Below are 23,485 nucleotides of genomic sequence, written 5' to 3'. Positions count from 1 at the left end.
CAGCCTCAGAGTCTTGTCTTCTAGGTGATTCTAGATCCAGTCAAGTTTAACCCTTCCATGTACACTTTATAGTTTTAGTAAATGACATTGTCTTCCTTTGTACTAAGTCTGAAGAAGTAAAAATAAATGTAGAAATCATTTTATTCTGAAGTGCCCAGGTGACAAACAGTGGTGGATAAAATCTGAAATATCAGCCTGTGTAGACTTTATGCCTGCAGTCTACAGCCATGCTATTAAATGAGAGTTCCCTGAGACACCTGAGGGGGTAACAAACAGGAGATTGAAAAATATTATAACATTACTTGACCTCAGATTTCATTAGAGTTCTAAGTCAATTTTATCCTTGAACTCATAAAAGGCATTCACCATCCACAAGAATAGAATAGAATAGAAGAGAGAGAGAGAGAGAGAGAGAGAGAGAGAGAGAGAACCTAAAACAGGTTGTAATCCAGAATAGCTGAGTTCATGTCGCCTGTCACAACAAATGTCAATGAGCAGAGACAGGAGTTGTATCTTCAAGCTGTGCTTTATTCAGAGAGCAGCATCCTGGAAAAGCAGAAGCTCAATATTCCCCAGTATCTTCCTTCCTCTTCTCATCTCCACTTACCACCTCTCATAGGAAATTAGAACAAAGTTATGTTATCCGTTATTGAAAAGTGTAGTGTCATCCATCTGGACACATGGCCAGCCTTGTCACACCTTGCAGAATGTTGGTTCATTTTCATTTTGTCCATTTCCCTCTTCCTCATCTCTTTGTTCACACACTCCCAAAAGCCCATTGCGCTTCACCCTCCTCTCAAGATGCTGTTCAGGTCAAAGTTTAACTTGTAGCAAACACACCATTAGCAGTGTGCACTGCTGAGCTATTGATGGGGTGTATGTACAGGTTCTCTTTAATGCTTTTAGAATATGGAGTGTAATAACACTTCTATAAAACGCTTGTGTTCACTATCAAAGCAGCCACAAAGAAAGAGCTGTTTTTTCTACCCAGACTGACTGATTCTGCAGCTGGTCAGGTAACGTTGCCATGGTTAATATTGTCAGTTTTAGAGGATCTAGAGTTTTCTGGAAGATAAGCTGCTGGGCTTGACAGTGGGGGACTTTTTAAGTTAGGTTAGCCTGGAAGCACATTTGGGAAGAGTTTTCTAGATTAGTCTCTGGCCATGGCTATAAGAAATTATCTAGATTGGGTTCATTGAAATGGGAAGACACACCCTGAATGTAGGTGGAACCATTCCCTAGGCTGAGGTCATGGACTGCATGAAAAGGAGAAAGTGGGCTGAGTGTGGATAGTCATCACTCCCTTTCCTAATAACACATCCTGGAAGATGACCGACTTCCTCAAGCCCCTCACACCGTAATTTTCCTGACAAGATGGACTGTACTCAGGATGTGTGAGTGGAAATAAATCCTTTCCTCTTTAAATTGCTCTTGTCATTTTTTTCTGTCAAAACAACTAGTACATTAACTAATACAGAATATATTATGCCAAGTTATATATAAGATGAGTGTCTTGTTAGTCCAGGCTGAGTCTATGAAAGGGAGCATTAAGTGCATTATTGTTACATGCAATACAGTGACCAACCCATCATTTAACACTTCTAGTTGATATTTGCAAGTCCTTTTATGGTTTTGAAGTGAATGTACACTTCATATCCTGGGCATAACATGACCATCATTATCATGGGGCAGACCAGCTGGAGTGACCCATAGAATTCCTTGTTGCACCGCTCTAGTCAGGACAAATGAACAAATCAATCCAGTGTCAGGCAGCTCTGAATTCATGTAAACAGGGCTGTTATCATTTCCAGCTGCCACAATGTAGCTTTCATGAGTCAACATCCACACAGGGTTGAGACTTTCTAGTGATGTAAACAGCTGTTGAGTCACTCATGTTTCTGCAAGTAGCCCCAACAAACACATTAGTTTACCAAAATGGATGCAGACAGAATGCTTGCTGTGGTCTGTTAGTGTCCCATCTGGGCTAGAGATGTTTGTTCATGTTTCCCCGAGAGAACATCCTTCTTATCATAGGGTTCCAAAGCTAAGAGAGAGAGACTGCAGAGGTCATATGACTCACAGATCAGGAAATGTGGGTCTGAAATAGTAGAAGTTTCAAAAGATAATGGCCAACATAGTAGCAGAACAAGCCTACAAGTTATATTTGGAGTTTGTTGTCTGATAAATGCTTATGAAACCCTAGCCAAATGAAATTATAAGTATTATAGGGAAACCAACCTTCTTTGATATAAAGTAAAAAAAAAAATGAAGGAACTATAGTTTGTAGAAATAAAAAGGCATTGAAACAATAGCTTTTCATGTAGCAAATAATGACTTTTATTTTTTAATTTACCACTGAGGTCTGTTAGCTATAAATATCTCTCCTGAGCAGTAATCCTATGTTACTCAGATCCTTTTGATCTGATACACACACTATACATGGGGAATTATTTAAGAGCAAAGGGATCTTTGGATCAGAGCAGCAATGTTTTCATCCTGCCATTGACTTGCTCTGTACTGGGTTTGCAACAGACAGAAGAGCATGATGGGAGAAAAATGTACCACAGATGCTTCTCACCTCATGGTGGCGTGGAAGTAAAGAGAGGGCTGGGAGGGGCCTGAACCATGGTGCCTTTCAGAATCCCAGCTTCCTACTTTCTATCATCTCTCTAAGCCACCATCACAGCATAAGTTCCTCAGGTCATTACTACATTGATTAGGTAAGAAACTTCAAAATCTAGACACCTCTGAATGATTAGATCCTCTGGCTTGGGACCATGCCTTTAACACATATCCAAACCATAGCAAACTCTCTTCAAGAATGTTTAAAAATCAAAAGAGGAATAGAGAAGTTGTGGAGAATGAGGGATTCCTAGCAATTGTTTCTCTGACAACAGACTGGGGATTAAACTTTTTTTCTGACAAAAAAGGCAGGGTGGATGCTCAAAATAGTCTGAAACTAACTGAAGCTTGCTAGACTCAGTAAGCATGTTTTCCTGACTTCATGTCTTTAATGCCTTCATTAAAACTTTGTTTACTTCAGACAGAACCTTCTACATTATGTCAATATTTTAAGAACAACATTGGAAAGAAATGTTGCCTTTCAATGATTTCTCTCCCTAATTAATATTTGAAAGAGAGAATTCCAGAACCTGCCAGGAAAAAAAATCTATTGCTAAACACGCATGCTTGCATACACTCAAAATCCCAATGTATTATCCCTGAAAACACAGCAAGGGCTCTCATGTCTTCTTGTCCCTGTACCCCTTTCTTCCTTCTCCTTTGTGACCAGTCTGGCCAGTCTCCATCCAAGAAAAGTCACACTTACCCGAACCACAAGCACACTGAACCTTCAAGCTTGGTTTTATTAACATGATTTTGGAGCACAGTTTGAAGGGGTTCTCTAATATCTGGGGCTTAATATGTGCTCACTAAAGAATATACCTCTTTCTTAAATAAAATTAAGGAAGTCTAACTGATACCCAGTTGAGATGGTGCCAGAACTGCCTGGCCTCGTGCCTAGAACCAGACTGTGAGTAATGAAGTGGAAGGGATTACAGAAGCCTGTTGGGAAACCATGGCAGGGTTTGAGGAGGAGGCTGGTGGGAGAAGAGAAAGGAACCACTTAGGGAATCCTGCAAAGGAGGTGAGGAACTAGGACCTGAGAAGGGCCCCTGATAGGTAGGTGGTCTCTTTGCATGTTTATCTCAGTGAAATCCAATTTCCAAGTCTTTGAGGTTTGCCTGTCATTAAGTTTTGTAAGCATAGTATTATGTTTTCCTAAATGTAGGCAATTTGCCATGTAAAAATTGCTGGGCTTGTGTGTGGAAAGGAAGAGTAGCTGTCCAAGTGAGCTACCTCATTTTCTCTGTGTGAGGGAATGTTCTCCTGAGTGGCCTTTTGCAAGTGAATCTTACAGTTCACACTTGGTTGCCATGTGACTGAAGAGTAAAATTACTCATTAGAAGAATGTGCCTTCCATAGACAGAGGAGACATGATTTTTCTCAGGTTGGAAATCTGGTCTTCTGTTTCATTAACAGCAGGCAGCTTTGCTTGACATGGTCTTCCTCCCTGCTCATAGCTGGAACTCTAAAAACGATGAACAATTCTCCTTTACTGCTGAGTTTTGAATTTCCTCATCTTTGTGTTCCATCAGTCTCTACAGCCCACAGTGAAGCATATCTGTTTTCCCTTAAGAAGCCACACAAATAAATACTAGATAGACATGCATACAGAAGGTAGACATTTGACATTTTCTGTAATTTGAGTTTTAAGAAAACATATTTACTCTAAAATATAAAATGGTCACAATTAGGCTAAGAACATTATTTTTAAAAAACACAAATGATTCTTAGTGAATGATATTCATAATCTCTTTATACTATTATTAGCTGGACCTAATATTAATATCAGCTGGAACTTATTTTATTCTATGAATTTCAGTTCAGCAAACATCAAACACATTTTATATTTAAAATGCAATTTACTTACTTTATTAGGCTCTAAACAAATTCTTGCCCTAATAAATACGCTAAATAAATACTCATGCCTAGACATATTTTAGACTTCCAGACTGGGTTTGGTAAAGGCGGACTGTCTCTTGTGATGAGTATTAGAAGTGATTGTGTTGATGAATGAGTCCAGTGGATTTCTTGTGCACAAATAAATGTGTTTATGAACAGTAGAGCTCATTGGCGGCACCATAAAAATACTAAAAAAATGTTTCAGCAAGGTGAGGGACACACTAAGATTCATAGAGGATACTTCCCTTAGCTTGGTTGTTGAACCTTATTAAGGAAACTTGTAAGAAAGGGCCATGCAAATTTCTATTGAAGAATAGAAAAAGACCCATGAGAAAGAGTGTGATCCTGTTGGGAAAATGAGTAAGGCAAAGTCAGGGATGAGAGACTGGGATCTGAAACAGCCTTATGAGTGCCTCGTAAATGCAAAGGAACAGGGACACTATTCAAAGAAGCAATAGGGGGTGGGTGGGGAACATGGATGTTTTTACCTAGAAAACATAAACATTTTCCACTGTACCACTCTTAAATGTTCCCCAAAGTTCCGTAGGTTGGCGGCTTGATCCTAAGCCTGTGGTATATGGGAGGTGCTGGAACCTTTAGAACATGAGGCCAGAGGGAAGAAGTTAGATTGAAGATGTGCCTTTAAAGGTGTGTTGGGTTTCTGTTGCTATGATGTGACTCTATGACCAAAAGCAACTTGGGGAGAAAATTTTGTTTGAGCTGGAGCTTGCTGTCCATCTTCCAAGGGAAGTAAGGGCAAGAACTCACGTCAGGAGCCTGGAGGCAGAAACTGAAGCAGAAGCCATGGAGGAGTGCTGCTTATTGGCTTGCTCAGCCTGCTTTTTTATATCACCATCAGCCCAGGGTTGGCACTGCCCACCCTGAACTACCACCCCCCCATCAATTATTATTCAACAAAATGCACCTCAGGTTTTCTCATGTGAAAATCTGGGAATGTTTTCTCAGTTGAGAGTCCTTTTCCAAATGACTCTAGCTTATGCTACATTGAAAGAAAACTAACTGGATCAAAGGGGATATTGCAATTAAAAACTGAGCCTTATGGATGCCTTGTAAATGTAAAGGAATGCTGACATTGCTGATGAAGTAACTGGGGGTTATGAAGACTTGTACTGTGGAAATGTGAACATTTATTAGCACTGTACAGCTCTTCCGTGTTCCCCAGGGGCTTATAGATTAAAGGCTTGCTTCCAAGCTCGTGGCACTTGGGGAGAACCCNCCCCCCCCCCACTTCATTTTTTTCCTTACCACTGTTCAAAAAGACGGCTTCCTTTTCCCTCACTATGGGTCCTCTTTGTGGTGCACTGCTTTGCCATAGCCCCAAAGCTATGCACAAACCTGCTATGACCTAAAAGCCCCTACAACTATCACCTCCAACTTACCCTTTTTCTTTATAAGTTGATTTATCTCTGAGCAATCAGAAGCTAAGGAGCACAACACAGCTGTTACAGTATTAATCAAATTACATTACTGGAATACCCAGTTTTGAGATATAAAGAGAACATTAACTGGCTCTGGGGTAAAGGGTCTTTGCAGAACAGAAAAATCAACTTAGATTTGATGCATATCATTGTCATAAAATTTTGTGGGGCCAAACGTACTTTTCTTGGTTCTCTGTTATGTTATTAAGGTATTTTCAAATATTTTCTGATCCCATTAATAACACACAGCTGGCTATGACTAGGGGGCTTATAAGGGAGAGAGCTTTCAGCATCTGGGGCAAAGGTCATGAAGAAGAGGTAGGGCCTTCCTTTGTTAAAAGATGGGAGTATATAGAGGAGAAGAAACACCTGGGAGTATAATCAGGTGAGAAAGGATGGTGTTCTTTAGACACAAGGCAAAAGTATGTATGATCACATCTCAAATAACTTTGTTGTGTTTCTGTCCTTTGTGTCTTTTAAAACTACGGTTGTGCACTGAAATCTCCCCATGGTGGCAAAGAGCAGAGACACCCACACAACTGAGTCAATTCTTTTCAAACATTATGTACCTCCTGCTTCCTCTGCATTGTTCTCAAAGATGGCTGTTTTTGATTTCCCATGATGAAGAACTAGAAAAGGCTCCTCTATAAACTGGAGGGGAAATGCAAGGCATCTCCTTTAGAGAAGGCTGCTAAGTGCCACCAAGGACCGGATGCAATGTTTCAGAAGGTTTTCCTTTTCTTTTCTTTTTTCAGATGAGTAATTATTAGAAGGTTTTTGTAAGTAGTTGAATGGAGAGGCAGTTGTGCGGAGACTGGGGATAAGTACGCATTTACTGGGACTGAGTATTAGTACATTCAAGCATTTGTTCTGTGTTCTTGGCAATGCAATTCAATCCTTTATCTTTTGTTAAAATGGCCCTCAATAATATATGATTATGCAGATGCATAGGAATAAAGCATGCATTACAGAGTCAGTCTGTGCAGTCCTTTCTTGTAGCAAATCTAAGGTCTCTCTTACTTTGTGTCAGCACAATAAGGATGCACGATGAGGCTTTTGCTTATTTGCATATGAGTTAGGGTGTTTTGTTTTTTTGTTTGGTTTAATTTTGGCCACTTATATTTAAAAAAAAAAAAAACGAAACACAGGCATATCACCAAGACATTTGTTTAGCAAGTAAAAACTTGAAGAAAATAATCTATGTCATTATTTTTAATGAACAATTCTATAATGTTGTTTTAAATTTAATTACTATTAAAATGTTTTTAAAGGTTGTATCACTGCAATACATGTCATCCACGCTTGTGAGATATTTTTAATAAAATCAACCTATGTAAGTTACTTTAGAATAGTCTAGAGGTCACCCCCTCTATAGCCCTAAGACAGAGAGATTTTGTGGAAGTCATATCTAATTTCATTTTATGCACCAATTTTCAAGATTGGCTCTGAACTCTCAGTGGGAAAAATCACTGTCAACTGTCTTTATTTATTTTTACTCTTACAGTAATGTTACAGCCGAAAGCTACCTCAACATTCCTTTAAACCTGTTATTTGTGGTGATTACTGGGTATTAGGAGCACAGGAAAAAGAACCTTTGAATAAGGATCAAGTAAACCTACTTCTAATTTTGCATTCATCACTGTACTGCTGAGTTTAAGAAACTAACTTTATAACCTGGAGTCTTGGTGATATCTGATCTATCTTGATGTTGTCTGGACCACTCACCACAAATGCTGGTTAGAAACGGGTCCATCCAGATGTAAACTCTCCCAGTTACCAGCAACAATGCCAGACAGCAGTGAGATGTCTGTGGGCTTCAAAGTACAAGAGTATTTTAATAATAAGATTTGAGGGAAAGGAAGTTTCTTTCCTTAAGTCCACAATCTGTATTGGCTTTAGATAAGAGCATTGAGAACTTTGGAGTTTTGGGGGAAGTCTTTAAATAACGAGAAGTATATTTTGTTGTTGTTAGGAATTGGCTGGAAGTAGTAGATTGGAAAGTTTCTATGGAGACAGAACAAGGGTGTCTGGTAGTCACTGGTGCTGGGATCAAAGTCAAGGTGTCAACATGCTTTTAGGATGTGAAACTGTAGTTCGTTGTCATCTTCAGCCAATAGAGGATGAATTTCCTTATTTTTCCTTTCCTCCATCCTGTAGCCACTGAGTTTTAATATCTAAATGTTTTTTTCATCAACATCATTATACAAAAGCGAGGAAGTGCAGTTTAGATTGTCTAATCATTTTCTAGCCTCAATATTATCTAGGACAACCTTTGTTTTTCTTCCTATAACTTAAAATGTTATTCGCATATTACTTATATTAGTAAGATTTCTTTAAGATGGAATTTTATCTTTCCACATTATTAATGTAGTTTAAAATGAAGACTAAGGGGCTGGAAGGAGTCAGTGGCTAAGTTCACTTATTACATGGAGACTGGTACCTGAACTCGGATTGCTGCGCTTGCATAAGTGGTCTTAACCACTGACTCCCTCCAGCCCCTTAGTCTTTATTTTTAATGACTTTCTTACATGCCTTTTTCTGTCCTTGGGATATAACAACCTTAAATTAAGAAAACTATTTTATTTGACCGCAGGTATTTATTTCAGAAGTAAGAACTGACCTATATTTCTAACTAATGTTCAAATATTTCAGAAAATAATTAAAAATCCTCAGGAAGACTTACTTTCTCATTAGTACTGCTTGGTCCGTTTTTATTTTACTTGTAATTCATTCTAAGGTCAAATGTGTGCATGCTAACTTCATTATAAACCAATGTCTCAGCCTTTTTAATGATTAATGCAACAGGGGATTGAAGTAAGCTGGATCTCTGGTTTAGTTCCAGCACCAGGTCTGTCCCCTGAGTATCATATGATATATGACAAACTATTTAGCCATTTTTGTGTTAATGTCCCTAAATTCTTAATGACCTTAGTGCTTGCTAATGTCTAGTTCTGTTGTAAATTTTATCTGGGATATTTTTTACTTGAAATGCTTGTTTTCCCCAACAATGCTAAATCAGGTTCAAGGAAATTACAGTCATTAGAATTTTTTTTTTTATTACAGTCAACAAAGGTAGAAATATGGTAATATGTATAAAAGCAATTTGGAAAAGTTTAAACTACCTGAATATAATTCATATTATTTCTGTGATTTCAAGGCAATGTTACTCACAAATTCCTTATTGTATGTTATATTTGATACATATTGGACATTTTCATATGTTTCTGATTTATACATTACTAGAGAAGAAAAATGAATGTCAAAATAGACTTGTGTCATGGAAGAAAATGCAAATGACTTCTTTCAAACTATAGCTTTTTCTAAGAATCTTTCTCTGCCCCACTTGGCTTATGCAATCTGCATTTTAAGGGACTTTATCCTATTTTGGTCCTAGGCTATCTCTAATTCTTACATTACCAAAGGCTTGCATTCATTGCATTTGACAGCCTAATATTAAGAGAAATTCTGACTGGATCTTGTGAATGATCAGTGAATGATGTAAGCATTATGTCACATTTATACTACAATAGCTCAAATTCTAATAGGCTGTCAATAATTATAAATCTAGGTGATTATTGTACAGCATAGTAGGGAGCCATTTAAGAAACGCAGGACCTAAAGATATGGCTTACTCAGTAGAATGTTTGTCTAGCATGCATGAAGTCGAAGGTTCTATCTCAGAACCATATAAACTGACTGTGGTTGCTTGCCTGTAATCCTGGCACATGTATGTGATCAGGTATATTAGAAAATCAAAGTCATCCATAGTTACATAGTAAAGACTCCGAGTACAGCTTAGACTACTACTCAAGACCATATCTTGAGTTGGGGGAGTGGTGGAGAAGAGGAGTAGTAAGAGTAGAAGAAGAAGGAGGAGAAGGAGGAGGAGGAGAAGGAGGAGGAGGAGAAGGAGGAGAAGAGGAGGAGGAGGAGGAACAACAACAAAAACAAGAAGAACAAGAACAAGAAACAAGAATGACAGAAGAAAAGGAAGGGTTTTTTGTTTTGTTTGTTTTGTTTTGTTTTGTTTTTTTAATTTTAGGATCAGAGTTGAGAACATTGTCAGCCCTGACCTCATTTTGTGGTTTAATCAGGCCACTCTTTCCTGTCCAAATCTTTGCAGCTTCTGACTTCAAAGCTTTTTCTATAACTTTCATTTCAGATTGTATATGTTTCAACTGAAAACTTACTTTCCTCATGACTTTCTCTGTTTACATTATCCAAAACAGCCTTGTTATTGCATTTTAATGTCTTTATTTACTTTTAGTTTTTTATCATTATCCTTCCCTCATTTCAGGTGTGTGCGTGTCACATTTATACTGGTTGTCTCTTCAATGACTACGCATGACTAATAGCTGCTACTCAAATTATTGAATAAAAAAAGGAATTAGTGAGAAAAGAATTAGAGGCTGAATATGTTTTCTTCTACTCCATCCCTCACCCAAAATTCATACAATTAGTGCAAAATGTCCCTCTCAAACTTCCATGTATTAATTTAGAAAGTATTCATGGATTTAAGCACTATTCTAGGTTAGAGTTCATGATGTATAAAAGTCAACATTTTTCTTGCTAAAAATTTTATTTTTAGTCAGAAAATTTAGACTAGATTGAATTAATTCTGTAACAAGAAAGACAGGGAATGTTAGGTCTAAAACATTTTAACCATATGCACCCAATGGTGAGTTGCAGTACTAAGGCCCTCCCCTCCAGAAGTACTCTGTGACTCCTGCTCTCTGACTTAAAGCTCAACCATGCTATTTGTAGAAGGCAGAGAAATACTAGAGAAAGAGTCAAAGAAAGAAATATAACATATGCTTCTCTATCTGGTTGTGTCTCTCACGATTCTGTTCCCATAGCTTGCTGACCGTCCTCCCAGTAGGCACTGACCAGGTCCAGAAGGAGTATGTAAGAAAGCAAACCTGAGTCTAATTCCTAGCAAGTTCCCCTTGAAGCAGCACACTCCAGAGAGACTGGAGTCGGCCAAGTCTTCATTGACAGATGAGTTCAATCTCATATGGCATGAGACAACAATTTTTACCAAATACTTATGTAAGGAAAGGACTCCACTGGTCATCACTATCTTACACTGTAAAGACAACTTACCAGTACCATTTACATATTTTGGTCATGTATGCTTAGAAAAAGACTAAGAAAAAATGATAATAGCTCATAATTAATGTGTTTGCTCTGGCAGACCAGTTTCAGTTCATTATATGTTATTGCCCTGAAAAAGCATGTAATATTATTATTCCCATTTTGTTGATGAGAAAATGTATAATTTGTGAAGTTTGTCCGAAGTCCACCAGCTAGATGGTAGTATACCTGATACTCTACCAGGAAATGTGGGACTCTGGAAAATGCAGGAGTTCACAGGCTTCACAGATTTCTGGCCTGATTGTAACTCACATGGGATAGGCTCAGAAACATCTGGTTTCTCAGGACCATTTACTTCAAAAATTCCACATAGATCAACATCACTTCAAGGAGTAGTTTTTGGCCAATCGAGGTTCAATGGATACACGTGTTCTGACATTAGCCTTTGATAGCCATTCTCAGAGACCAAGTGCTTGGAATTCTACTTTAGGGCAGGTAGGGTAGTATCAAAGGTCAGGCCACGAATGATGAGGAGGGGTGCAGAAAAATGCTTAGATAAATGATCTGAGCCAGCTGATAGTCACCAGTCTTATCTCCTCTTGGTGGCAAACCAGCAAATTATGTTTTAGTAATAGCAATGGCACAAGAGTGGATGGTGACACATCTGTTTATTTTTTAAATTTTTTATTTACTTATCTTTTGTTTGTTTGTTAGTTTTGTTTGTTTGTTTTTTCAAGACAGGGTTTCTCTGTGTAGCCCTGGCTGTCCTGGAACTCACTTTGTAGACCAGGCTGGCCTGGAACGCAGAAATCCACCTGCTTCTGCCTCCCAAGTGCTGGGATTAAAGGTGTGCACCACCACTGCCCCAGCTTACTTATCTTTTTAAGGTTCCCCAGAGTCAACATTCTTTTTGTGGCATGAGCGCATCTGTTTTTAATCTATAGATAATGCCTTAAGAAAGTGGCTATTAAAATCCAGTGGTTTTGTCCCAGATTCTAAAATGGTAAAGGATGTATCATCCTTCCAGCAATACAAAGAGAAGCTCTGAAGATGAACTGTGGATCTTAGGCCTCAGCTCATCCTTAGTGAGTACTAAGTGTTTGGATTCAAAGGACGTGAGAATAGCCAGATCTCAGTTCCAGCATGTCAGCCAATAAGAACAAACAGAGTTCAGTGTGTTCTTGTTGGGTCACTACTTTCCTCTGTTCAAGAATGTAAGAAAAATTTCAAGACAGAGGAGACTTTGCTGTCATTGGGACAAATAACTACTTGATTCTTGAATGAGTTCATTCTGGAGAGTACCCAACATGACACCTGATACCTACTCAGTTATTTCAAAGTTGTCCCAGGCTCTCCAACATGTTAAAGTCACTGCCATCTACTTGTAGCTCAAGCCTGCAGCAAAGGTTCTTTTCCACACTGACTCTTCTTGCCCAGTCATCACCAAATTGTGCGGAGTATGCTCCAAATCTCTCCCCAGAGTCTGATCTCTTGCACTTACCTCTCACAGATTCTCAGGCACGTGACCCATGGTCCTGAATGATTCATAAGCTTCTTGAGCAGGATCTATGGTTCTTTCCTATATCCTTTCAATCTATTTGATGATATTTCTTAATACCAGTGAAGTTCATACTTCCTTCTATAAAAACCCTTCAGTTGATTCTTACTGTGCTTAGAAATAACTAGAGACTTTACTGTGCTCTGCTAGCTTCTTCTCCTTAAACACAGTTTATCCCTGTGAAATTATAGATCTGTTTCATTGATATTTCAGATTACTGTAAGAACAAAGAAAGAACATATGCCAATTACTTAGAATAGTGCTTAACACGTAGGTCTATAGTTAATTTTTAAATTCGGTTGCCCCATGGTTTATTTATCTTGTGGCTATTCTATTAGAATCCAAGAACAAGGGCTGTGGCTGGTTTCTTCAGTAGCCCACAGTCTGGAAAATATGATAATACATAGTTCACAAACTTAAACATAGAATGGATGAAATCTTTCTTGGTTACAGGGGTTTTTGTCCTAGGTTATCTAAGTCATACGCTCATCTGAATGTTGGCCTTGCCTCACTTGTAGAGCACTAATAAGTTATACTTCCTATGTAATCTCTAGTAGTACCATTTACCTTCATATGTCTTGGATTTCATCAGTGGACTGTTGATACCTCTTTAAAAATATTCAAATTTGAAAAAGTCAAATGGCCTCCAAATACATTTTTAATATCTTTCAATTTTCCAAGGCTGTTTCTCTTAAGAGAACTTAGTATACAAACAGGCCCCAAATAGAAAAGAATTAAATAACAATGTACTCCTTATTTACCAGGTGATATTTTACTTAGAAATTCCTTGCATTTGGACAGTGTGTTAAAAAACAGCATCTTTGCTTACTTGCTTTTTAAGAACCATGGCTGGTGGCTGAAATGTCAAGATTTTATCTGTAACAGTACACTTCTGTTTTACTGATAAAGGAATTTCAGTTTCTTAAATGAATTCCAGGAATCTACTCAGGAAGGAAGTCCTTAGGTTTTATCACTATGCCTGCACATAGACACACTTTTCATCAAATTAAATCTGGTAATGGAAAGGGCTTCATATTTGGATACAAGGGAGGAATTTATAACTGGAAATTGCCCGGATTGGCAGGTTTTTCAAGGCTAGGGATTTAAAAATCAGCTTGTAAAAACCCAAGTCAGATGACATTGATGATCAGAACTAGAGACTAAACCCCCAAGAGATAAACCACACCGAGAGAATGTTCTTGGACAAAGACAAGTCTCAACAGGGCAGCCTCTTGCACAGCAATTTGTAAATGGTGAGCAAGCACGGACGGATGAAGGCAGTGGTGAATGGCGGGTTTGTGATCCCTCCACGGAACATAAGACCATTGGATATTTTCATGGTGTCTGATATTAAGGAGATGGTGGAATAGATAATTTTTATTTATATTTGCTCCGCGTGAACAGGTAATCCAATATTTGAGGCTAGGTAACAGGAAGATAGCATCCAAGGTTTTGGGGGAAATTTTGCTTAAGTAATTTAGGTGATTATTAGAGTTTGATCAGGAAGCTGTTGACTATTGTCCAGAAGAGGGAACTTTCTTTTAAAAATAAGGATTTGGGGTTTTACTATAATTTTAGCTTGGAGCCAGTTTGAAAGCAGCGTAGTGATCCATCCCAATGATGGCTTTAACTTTCCACTAGGGGTGAGGATTCTACTAAGGAAGTTTTCTTGGGCCTTTCACTACCCACTTCAGTTAATCACAAAGTCTCTTTAGTAAATTTAAAGGGGTCCTAAGATACAGCTACAGAATTGCATTTCTGAGAGGAGTTCGCCTGTGTGTGTAGGCTTTAGTTTTCCAAGCTTTCTACTTGGTTTCTGTATTGCCATTAGAGTTATCTGGAAACGAGATTTTATGTTGTTGTTTCTCCAAAACATTCAATGTTCTGCATTCATGAGGAGCCGCCTGCTTCCTAGCCTACTATACTGGTCCTTTGATAGGTTGGCCAACCAGTAATATGTACAGCATTATTGTTGCCTCCCTGCTTTATGTCTATGTGTCTACAGTATCTCCTGAGTCTTACAGATCCTTCTGGGCATGTTTCCTTCCTAAACAATTTGCTTATTCATACTGCCATTTCCTTCTAAGGAGGTAGTAACTCACAGGTTAAGAGCCACTGATACAGATGTTTCATACTCCCACTTCATAGTAACCTTTTGTCACTCTCTGCTCTGTATAGAATAGTGACATCCCTAAAAACATATTTTCTCATTACTGGAACCAATGCACATGTTAACTTTCTTAAAATGTATAAAGGATTTAGCAGATAGAGTTAAAGTTAGGATGTTAAGTTAGGATGTTATTTTGGATTTTCTAAGCTGAACAACCAGAATCTAATGAGACATTGTACAGCTGTGATGATGGAGTGAGACTTCAGAGTGGTGCAGTGTCTGCTTTTGTAAATGGAAAAACACCATAAACTTTAAGATGCAGATACCTGCAGAATCTAGAAAGAGGGAGGAATAGATTCTGTCATTTAACCTCCTAGAAGAACACAACACTCTAACTACCTTGGTTTTAGACCAGTGAGAGACATTTTAGATTGATCATTTCCAGCAGAGTAATCTAATACACCAGTGTCATTTTTGGCCTTCAAGTGTCTGAGCACCAGTTATAGCAGTAAGTCTCCTCCTATTGAGTAGCGAGACACTTACATAACAAACACATAGAATGACCTTGGGGTTGGTCAATGGACAGAGGGTGGAAGATATTAAAGAGGACAGTAGCCTCGATTGTCTTCAACAGAGTCCTGGGAGGAATGTGGTACAATTGCCTCTGCTCACGAGGGATCACAAGGCAGCAAGGAGCATGCTAGAGAACACTTATGTTGTACCTTAAGCAATATCCAAGTTATAAACACAGAGTGGCTAGAAAGACAGTGAAATCTCTAGCGAGAGCCCAAAGTAAATGAGGAACCTGATGTCAATAGTGATGAGAGAGGCCTTCTTATGTCTGAAAAGTTAGTTGAATTGTTTCTTGAAATTATATGCAAGCAAATTTTGTACATGAAGAACTTGAATAGATGCTGATTTCTAAGCATATTGCTAAAGGCTTATGTTAGGTTTTTTGTTGCTGGGTTGGTATATTTGGCTTTATGTTGTTTTGTCTTGTTTTGGCCCTTTTAGTCAAGTGTGCAAAGAAGATGAATTGAAGAAAGAGCTACTTACTAGGTAAGAATATGTGATTTGAGAAAAGTTCTGCCAGTCCAGAACATAAAACCCATTTGTTAGTGCAGGAGAAGGATTAAGAGTTCAATCTACCCAGTCGCACAGGGAGCTCATTGAAATGACTAGAATAAACCATGTTGGTATCTCAGTCATCTACCCGAAATCGATAAGCACAAGAAGACATGTTAAAGAATATGCTATGGAATGAGACCCTTTTCCTGAACTCATATCGAACCTCTCAAGTTCTTAAGGAGACGTGGCAGTCATGAAACACTTTCACCTTTGGATATAAAGAGAGTTTCAGATGGAGCAGAAGTGTCACTTACAAAACTCAGCAGGCTGGAATGACATGGACCAATGAGAAAAGTACCCTTTTGTAGACATATACTACCCTACATCCAAGAGGACCCATGGCTCACAGAGCCAAACCTAAAACCCAGAGGCAGAGTCCACAATGGAAGGATCACTCCTAGGCCTTGGATTCTCCTATTTGGCTATTTTCAGCCTTCCCTTGGCCACAATTGGCATGCATGCTTTTCTTCTGTGTTCTCTTTCTGTATAATGGGACATCTGTGTAACCTCATTCATGCCCCAATATTTATTTTGGACCAGAGAATTTGTCATCTAATTTTACAGGTTCCCAGATGCAGAACCATTTGTGGTCAAACTCATATATGATTCCCATGATCAACGTGATGAGACCCAAGGAAAAAGAGCTGACAGAACTTTAAGGAGATTTTACACTCTAAATTTTTGTGTTGTTAGTTGTAGATGTTTGAAAATGTTGAGATAGAATTAATATTTCATAGGGGATCAATGTGAACCAAAAATCAGACTGAGCTGGGCAGGCTAAGATCCCCAAAGATAGCTATGGCCTAGCTACCCAAACCTGTGAATAAGTTGTATTACCCAACAAAAGGTGTTACATATGGAGTTAAGGTTATTAATTATCTGAATTTAAGATCAGCCTTTTCCTTAAGTAACCTGATTTTTATGTTAAAGGTATGTTAGCTGGGTTATTTTTGTTTAGGATTCTCGGGTATACTCTTACCTATTGTTCCTCCTGTTTTTCCTGCTTTCTGAAATAGTTTCTTAGGTGTATATAGCCTAGTTTTGGTTCTTCCTTTGGAGTACAATTTAGTATATTAATTTTACTACATGCTAACTGCCAGTTGAGCCAGCACTATTCAAGGAAAATGCTGTCTTTTTTCCACTGGATGTTTTTAGCTCCGTTGTCAAAGATCAAGTGACCATTGGTGTGTGGGTTCATTTCTGTGTCTTCAATTCTATTCCATTGATCTACCTGCCTGTCACTGTACAAATACCATGCAGTTTTGCTTTTTTTGTTTTTTTATTTTTTTGGGTTTTTTTTTGTTTTATCACAATCGCTCTTTAGTACAGCTTGAGGTCAGGGATGGTGATTCTACCAGAATTTTTTTTATTGTTGAGAATAGATTTTGCTATCCTAGTTTTTTGTTGTTATTCCAGATGAATTTGCAAATTGCACTTTCTAACTCTGTGAAGAATTGAATTGAAAATTTGATGGGGATTGCATTGAATCTTTAGATTACTTTTGGCAAGATGTCCATTTTTACTATATTAATCCTGCCAATCCTTGAACATGGGAGATCTTTCCATCTTCTGAGATCTTCTTCAGTTTCTTTCTTCAGAGACTTAAAGATCTTATTTTTTTTATTAGATATTTTCTTCATTTAAAATTTAAATGCTATCCCAAAAGTCCCCTATATGCTCCCCCACCCTTTCTAATTCATTGAAGAATTGAGTTGGAGTTTTGATGGGGATTGCATTGAATCTGTAGATTGTTTTCTGCAAGATAGCAATTTTAACTATATTGATCCTACCGATCCATGAGCATGGGAGATCTTTCCATCTTCTGAGATCTTCGATTTCTGTCTTTAGAGATTTGAAGTTCTTATACAGATCTTTCACTTCCTTAGAGTCACACCAAGGTATTTTATATTATTTGTGACTATGGTGAAGGGTATTTCTCCAATTTCTTTCTTAGCCTGTTTATCATTTGTGTAGAGGAAGGCCACTGATTTGTTTGAGTTAATTTTATATTCAGCTACTGCACTGAAGGTGTTTATCAGGTTTATGAATTCTCTGGTGGAATTTTTAGGGTCACTTATATATACTATCATATCATCTNCAAANAGTGATATTTTGACTTCTTCCTTTCCAATTTGTATCCCCTTGATCTCCTTTTGTTGTCTAATTGCTCTGGCTAGGACTTCAAGTACTATATTGAATAAGTAGGGAGAGAGAGGGCAGCCTTGTCTAGTCCCTGAGTTTAGTTGGATTGCTTCAAGTTTCTCTCCATTTACTTTGATGTTGGCTACTGGTTTGCTGTATATTGCTTTTATTATGTTTAAGTATGGACCTTGAATTCCTGATATTTCCAAGACTTTTATCATGAAAGGGTGTTGGGTTTTGTTGAATGCTTTCTAAGCATCTAATGAGATGATGATCTTATGGATTTTTTTCCTTTGAGGTTGTTTATATAGTAGATTACATTGATGGATTCCCATATATTGAACCATCCCTGCATTCCTGGAACAAAGCCTACTTGATCATGATGGATGATTGTTTTAATGTGTTCTTGGATTCTGTTAGTGAGAATTTTATTGAGTATTATTGCATCGATATTCATAAGGAAAATTGGTCTGAAGTTCTCATTCTTTGTTGGTTCTTTGTGTGTGGTTTAGATATCATTGTGATTGTGGCTTCATAGAACAAATTGGGTAGAGTATCTTTTGTTTCTATTTTGTGGAATAGTTTGAGGAGTTTTGGTATTAGGTCTTCTTTGAAGGTCTGATAGAACTCTTCATTAAACCCATCTGGTCCTGGGCTATTTTTGGCTGGGAGACCATTAATGACTGTTTCTCTTTCTTTAGGGGATATAGGATGGTTTAGATGATGAATCTGATCCTGATTTAACTTTGGTACCTGGTATCTGTCTAGAAATATGTCCATTTCATCCAGGTTTTTCAGTTTTGTTGAGTATAGGCTTTTGTAGTAGGATCTGATGATTTTTTTATTTTGTCATGGAATATATTGTTTTCTCCATCTATGGTAATTTAGAGTTTTACTGGGTATAGTAGCCTAGGCTGGCATCTGTGTTCTTTATGGGTCTTTATGACATCTGCCCAGCATCTTCTGGCTTTTATCATCTCTGATTAGAAGTTTGGTGTAATTCTGATAGGTCTGCCTTTATATGTTACTTGACCTTATTCCCTTACTGCTTCTAATATTTTTTCTTTGTTTTGTGCATTTGGTGTTTTGATTATTATGTGACGAGAGGAATTTCTTTTCTGGCCCAACGTATTTGGAGTTTTGTAGGCTTCTTGTTTGTGGGCATCTCTTTCTTTAGGTTAGGGAAGTTTTCTTCTATAATTTTGTTGAAGATATTTACTGGCCCTTTTAGTTGGAACTCTTGCCTTTCTTCTAAACCTATTATTCTTAGATTTAGTCTTCTCATTTTGTCCTGGATTTCCTGGATGTTTTGGGTTAGGATCTTTTTGCATTTTGCATTTTCTTTGATTGTTGTGTCAATGTTTTCTATGGTATCTTTTGCACCTGAGATTCTCTCCTCTATCTCTTGTATTCTGGTGGTGGTGCTTGCATCTATGACTCCTGATCTTTTTCCTAGGTTTTCTATTTCCAGAGTTGTCTCCCTTTGTGATTTCTTTATTGTTTCTACTTTTATTTTTAGATCCTGGATGGTTTTGTTCAATTCCTACACCTGTTTGGCTGTGTTTTCCTGTAATTCTTTAAGGTATTTTTGGGTTTCCTCTTTAAGAGTTTCTACTTGTTTGCCTGTGTTCTCTTGTACTTCTTTAAGGGAGTTATTTTTGTCATTAAAGTCCTCCATCATCATCATGAGAAGTGACTTTAGATCCTGTTGTTTTTTTTTTTTTTTTTTTTTCCTTTTCTGGTGTGGTGGAATATCCAGGACTTGTTATAGTGGGGGAATTGGGTTCTGTTGATTCCATGTAACCTTGGTTTCTGTTCTTACACTTGCCTCCAGTCATCTGATTATCTCAAGAACCCTTGCTATATCTGATTGGAACCTGTCCTTCTGTAATCCTGGTTGAGTCAGAACTCCTCAGAGTCCAGCTTTCTTTGTGATCCTGTGATTATAGAATCCTGTGATCCTGAGATTCTTGGGTGTGTCAGAGCTCCTAGAAGTCAAGCTGCCTCTGGGACCCTGAGATCTTGGTGTGACTAAACTCCTGGGATCCTGGGCATGTTCGAGTGTCCAGGAGTGGAGACTCCTCTCCTCTGGGGACTGTGGGACTGTCTGCCAAGATTTCACCCAACATAGAGTGGTACCAATGGGAAGGAACCTGAGCCATTCTTTGTTTGTATTTTGATTTTAACTTTGCTTTCTCAGGAGGGGTTGTCTGGACCAAGGAATGAGTCACATACTCAAGTGACTTCTTATGAACCATCCCCCAATGAATAAAGGAGCCAATCACTGGGCGAGTAGATGGGACTTCTGGGTTGCATGGAGGAAGAGAAGAAGCAGGAGAGATTTAGGGCCTTTATGGACAGGGACATCGAGAGGGCAAGATGTAGCTCCTAGTGTCTCCCAGCTTATGGTGAATCTGCCAGGATTCACCACCAGAGGATTTAGATTTAACATGACTTACAAAATTAGCATTCTAGTTGTTGTGTCCAGAGATTGAGTTACCATTGTTTCTGAACTAAGTTGGTGTGGTGTTTTCCTTCACACAGCAGCTAGATTGGGTTCCAGAGTGAAAACTATGGGAGCAAAGCATGGGTTTGCCTGATGTGGACCACAAAAGACTGTGGGGGCTTTGAAGCATGGGGCTGGCGTAGTAGTGACCTGACAGCAGAAACTTAGTAAGCTAAGAGGAGAGATGTTTCAGAAGTGCAGAGAAAGAGAGTAGCTGGGTATAGGGCCAGAACTTGCCATTCATTTGAATATTTCCTGCAATGTAGTCCAATGTATTAAGTTGTAATTACTGAAAGACTTGGGATTTCATTTCAAACTGTTAGGATTTTTCTCCTCCTCCTCTTCATCATTTTGTTTATTTTAATAAAACTCAAGTGAGTTACATCAGTCTAAATGATGGGTGCAAAAAAAAAATTCCCCAAACAAAAAACAGCCACTGTATTCCCTCCAGGAATTTCCTATATTCCCTACCACCTCACATAAATTGCATTATGACACACATCTTCAACCTTTATGAATATGCTTCATATTGAAAATTATAGAATCTTATGTTTGTTTGCAAGTGCAGTATATGTGCATGTACATATTTTTGTGTTTGTATGTGTGCATGCAAGTGTGTGTGTGTGTGTATGTGTATGAAGGTTGTAGAACAACCATAGCTGTTGTTCCTCAGATATATTTTACCTAGTTTTTTTTCCTTAGCCAGGGTCTCTTATTGGCATGGAAGTTGCTAAGAAAGCTTGGAAGGCTGCCCAGAAACCTCCAAAGATCTTCTTTTTCCATCAGTTCTGGGACTGTGAGCATGAACCACTATTCCTTCTAAATCATAGATTCAAACTCAAAGCCTTGCTTATCCAGGACCAGTGCTCTATCACTGTGCTACAACCCCAGGGAAGTCTGGATGTGTTCTAGATTACGGGGGCATAGAAAGGGAGATATCGGCTGTTTGTGCAGAGTTCAGGTAAAGAGTCACTTTTAATATCTATTCTACAATATGGAAAGTGGATTTGTTTGCAATGTGTTGCCTTTGAAAAGTATTCAAGGATGGACTAGAGAGGTAGCACAGCAGTTAAGAGAGCTTCCTACTCTCACCTGGGCAGTAGTTTGCCTTGGCAAATGCTCTCCCTTGTTTGTATTTGGTTCCTTAGGAGTTGGTGATGTTCTCAAGAACATGTGGAAAGACAGTTACTTCCATTACTTCTAACTCTTCCAGATCACTATATTTTTGGAATTTCTTATAGCATAAAGAGAGGCTATGAACAATTTTTAGGAAAACTTTTTATAACCAAAATTTAATCCTTTTGTGAATGTTGTTAGTTTACTCTGCTGGTGTGTGTGTGTTTGTGTGTGTGTTTGTGTGTGTGTGTGTGTGTGTGTGTGTGTGTGTGAGAGAGAGAGAGAGAGAGAGAGAGAGAGAGAGAGAACAGTTAACTTATCTCAGTAGGTTTTAATTGACAATTATCACATATGTTTGAAGATATAACATAATGATATACTTCATATATACATATATATTGCAATTGATTAAATGTTTAATGTGCACATCTGATTATCTGTTATCTCACGTACTAGTTTGTTTGAGGGCTCTGAACATTTTTTAAAATTTATATGTGTTTGTGTGTGTGTCTGTGTATGTATGTGTGTGCATGTGAGTTTGCTTGTATGTTTATGTGTGCCATACAGGAGCACACAGAGGTCAGAGGAAATCAAATACCCTGAAACTGGAGTTATGGGTGGTTTTAAGCCATGTGCTGTGGCTGTTGGGAACAGATCCCAGGTCTTCTGTAAGAGTAGGAAGCTCTCTTAACTGCTGTGCTATCTCTCTAGTCCATCCTTGAATACTTTTCAAATACAACATATTGCAAACAAATCCACTTTCCATATTGTAGAATAGATATTAAAAGTGACTCTTTACCTGAACTCTGCAAAATTAGCTGATATCTCCCTTTCTATGCCCCTTTTATCTACTACACATTCAGATTTTGAAGTCATTTTTAAATACTGGTGCAAAGACATTTTATCTGGGTTCTACTGGTTATGAATAATCTTACAGGGGATTTTATAATTTCTTTGGTTATGGCTTTTGTATACCTGTATTACTCAGTTTCTGTCACATAACAGATACTTGAGATAATTAGCCTATAAAGAAAAAATAAAACAAAACAAAAACCACTGGCTTGATGTCTGAGTCTTCAGTCCATAACAGGCTGGTTCCCTTGCTTGGGTCTCTGGTAGTGTTTTATGGTGTCATCTGGGAAAAGACAGAGAGGAAGAAGAAAAAAGATAGAGGGACAGAAGAAGAGGAGGGGAGTGGAGGGGTGAGGGGAGGGAAGTGGAGGAGGAGAGAGGAAATGAAGCGAAGGAGGGAGGGGAGACAAGAGAAGAGGAGAGGAGAAGGGAGGGGAGGGGAGAAGAAGAGAGGACAGGACAGAAGAGGAAAGGTGAGGAGAGGAGAGAAGAGAGAAGAGGACAGGAGAGAGGAATGGAGGAGAGGGGAGGAGAGGAGATAGTTGTTATGGCACACTTATGGGAATCTAGAACCTCTTCCAACTCTTCATGTTTCCACCACCTGCCTACATCTCAGGGATAAAACCTACAACCCATGGGTTACAGGAAGATTTGTAGTCCTGACCTACAGTGACAACAAGCTCTGTTTTCAATTTGTACCTTGCAATGTGCTTTGGGAGTCCACATGCTTTCCATCTCAGCCCAGGCACTGACTTCAACTTCTGCAGGCTAGTGGGCATCACTACTATTTCAGTTCTATTAAATTTGGCAGCTCATCAAAGCAGCTTTATACTGTGCTAGCAGCTTCAGTTTCCCAACTTCCATGGTTCATGAAACTTCTTTGTCATGATCCAGTGGATCCTAAAACTCATTTTCTTTTCTTTTTTTTTTTATATTTTTATTACATATTTTCCTCAATTACATTTCCAATACTATCCCAAAAGTCCCCCATAGCGCCCCCCACTTCCCTACCCACC

The 23,485-nt window shown here is 38.4% G+C and overlaps 1 protein-coding gene across 6 annotated transcripts in view; it reads left to right on the top strand.

Moving 5' to 3' along the window:
- Positions 1-23,485, top strand: part of Grm1 (glutamate metabotropic receptor 1) — a 380,897-nt gene that overhangs the window by 252,571 nt on the left and 104,841 nt on the right. The window lies entirely within an intron of this gene.

This window comes from Mus caroli, chromosome 10 (genome assembly GCF_900094665.2).
Source record: "Mus caroli chromosome 10, CAROLI_EIJ_v1.1, whole genome shotgun sequence".
Classification (NCBI taxonomy): domain Eukaryota; kingdom Metazoa; phylum Chordata; class Mammalia; order Rodentia; family Muridae; genus Mus; species Mus caroli.
Note: the sequence above shows the minus strand (reverse complement) of the source record. Positions and strands in the feature narration are given on the sequence as shown.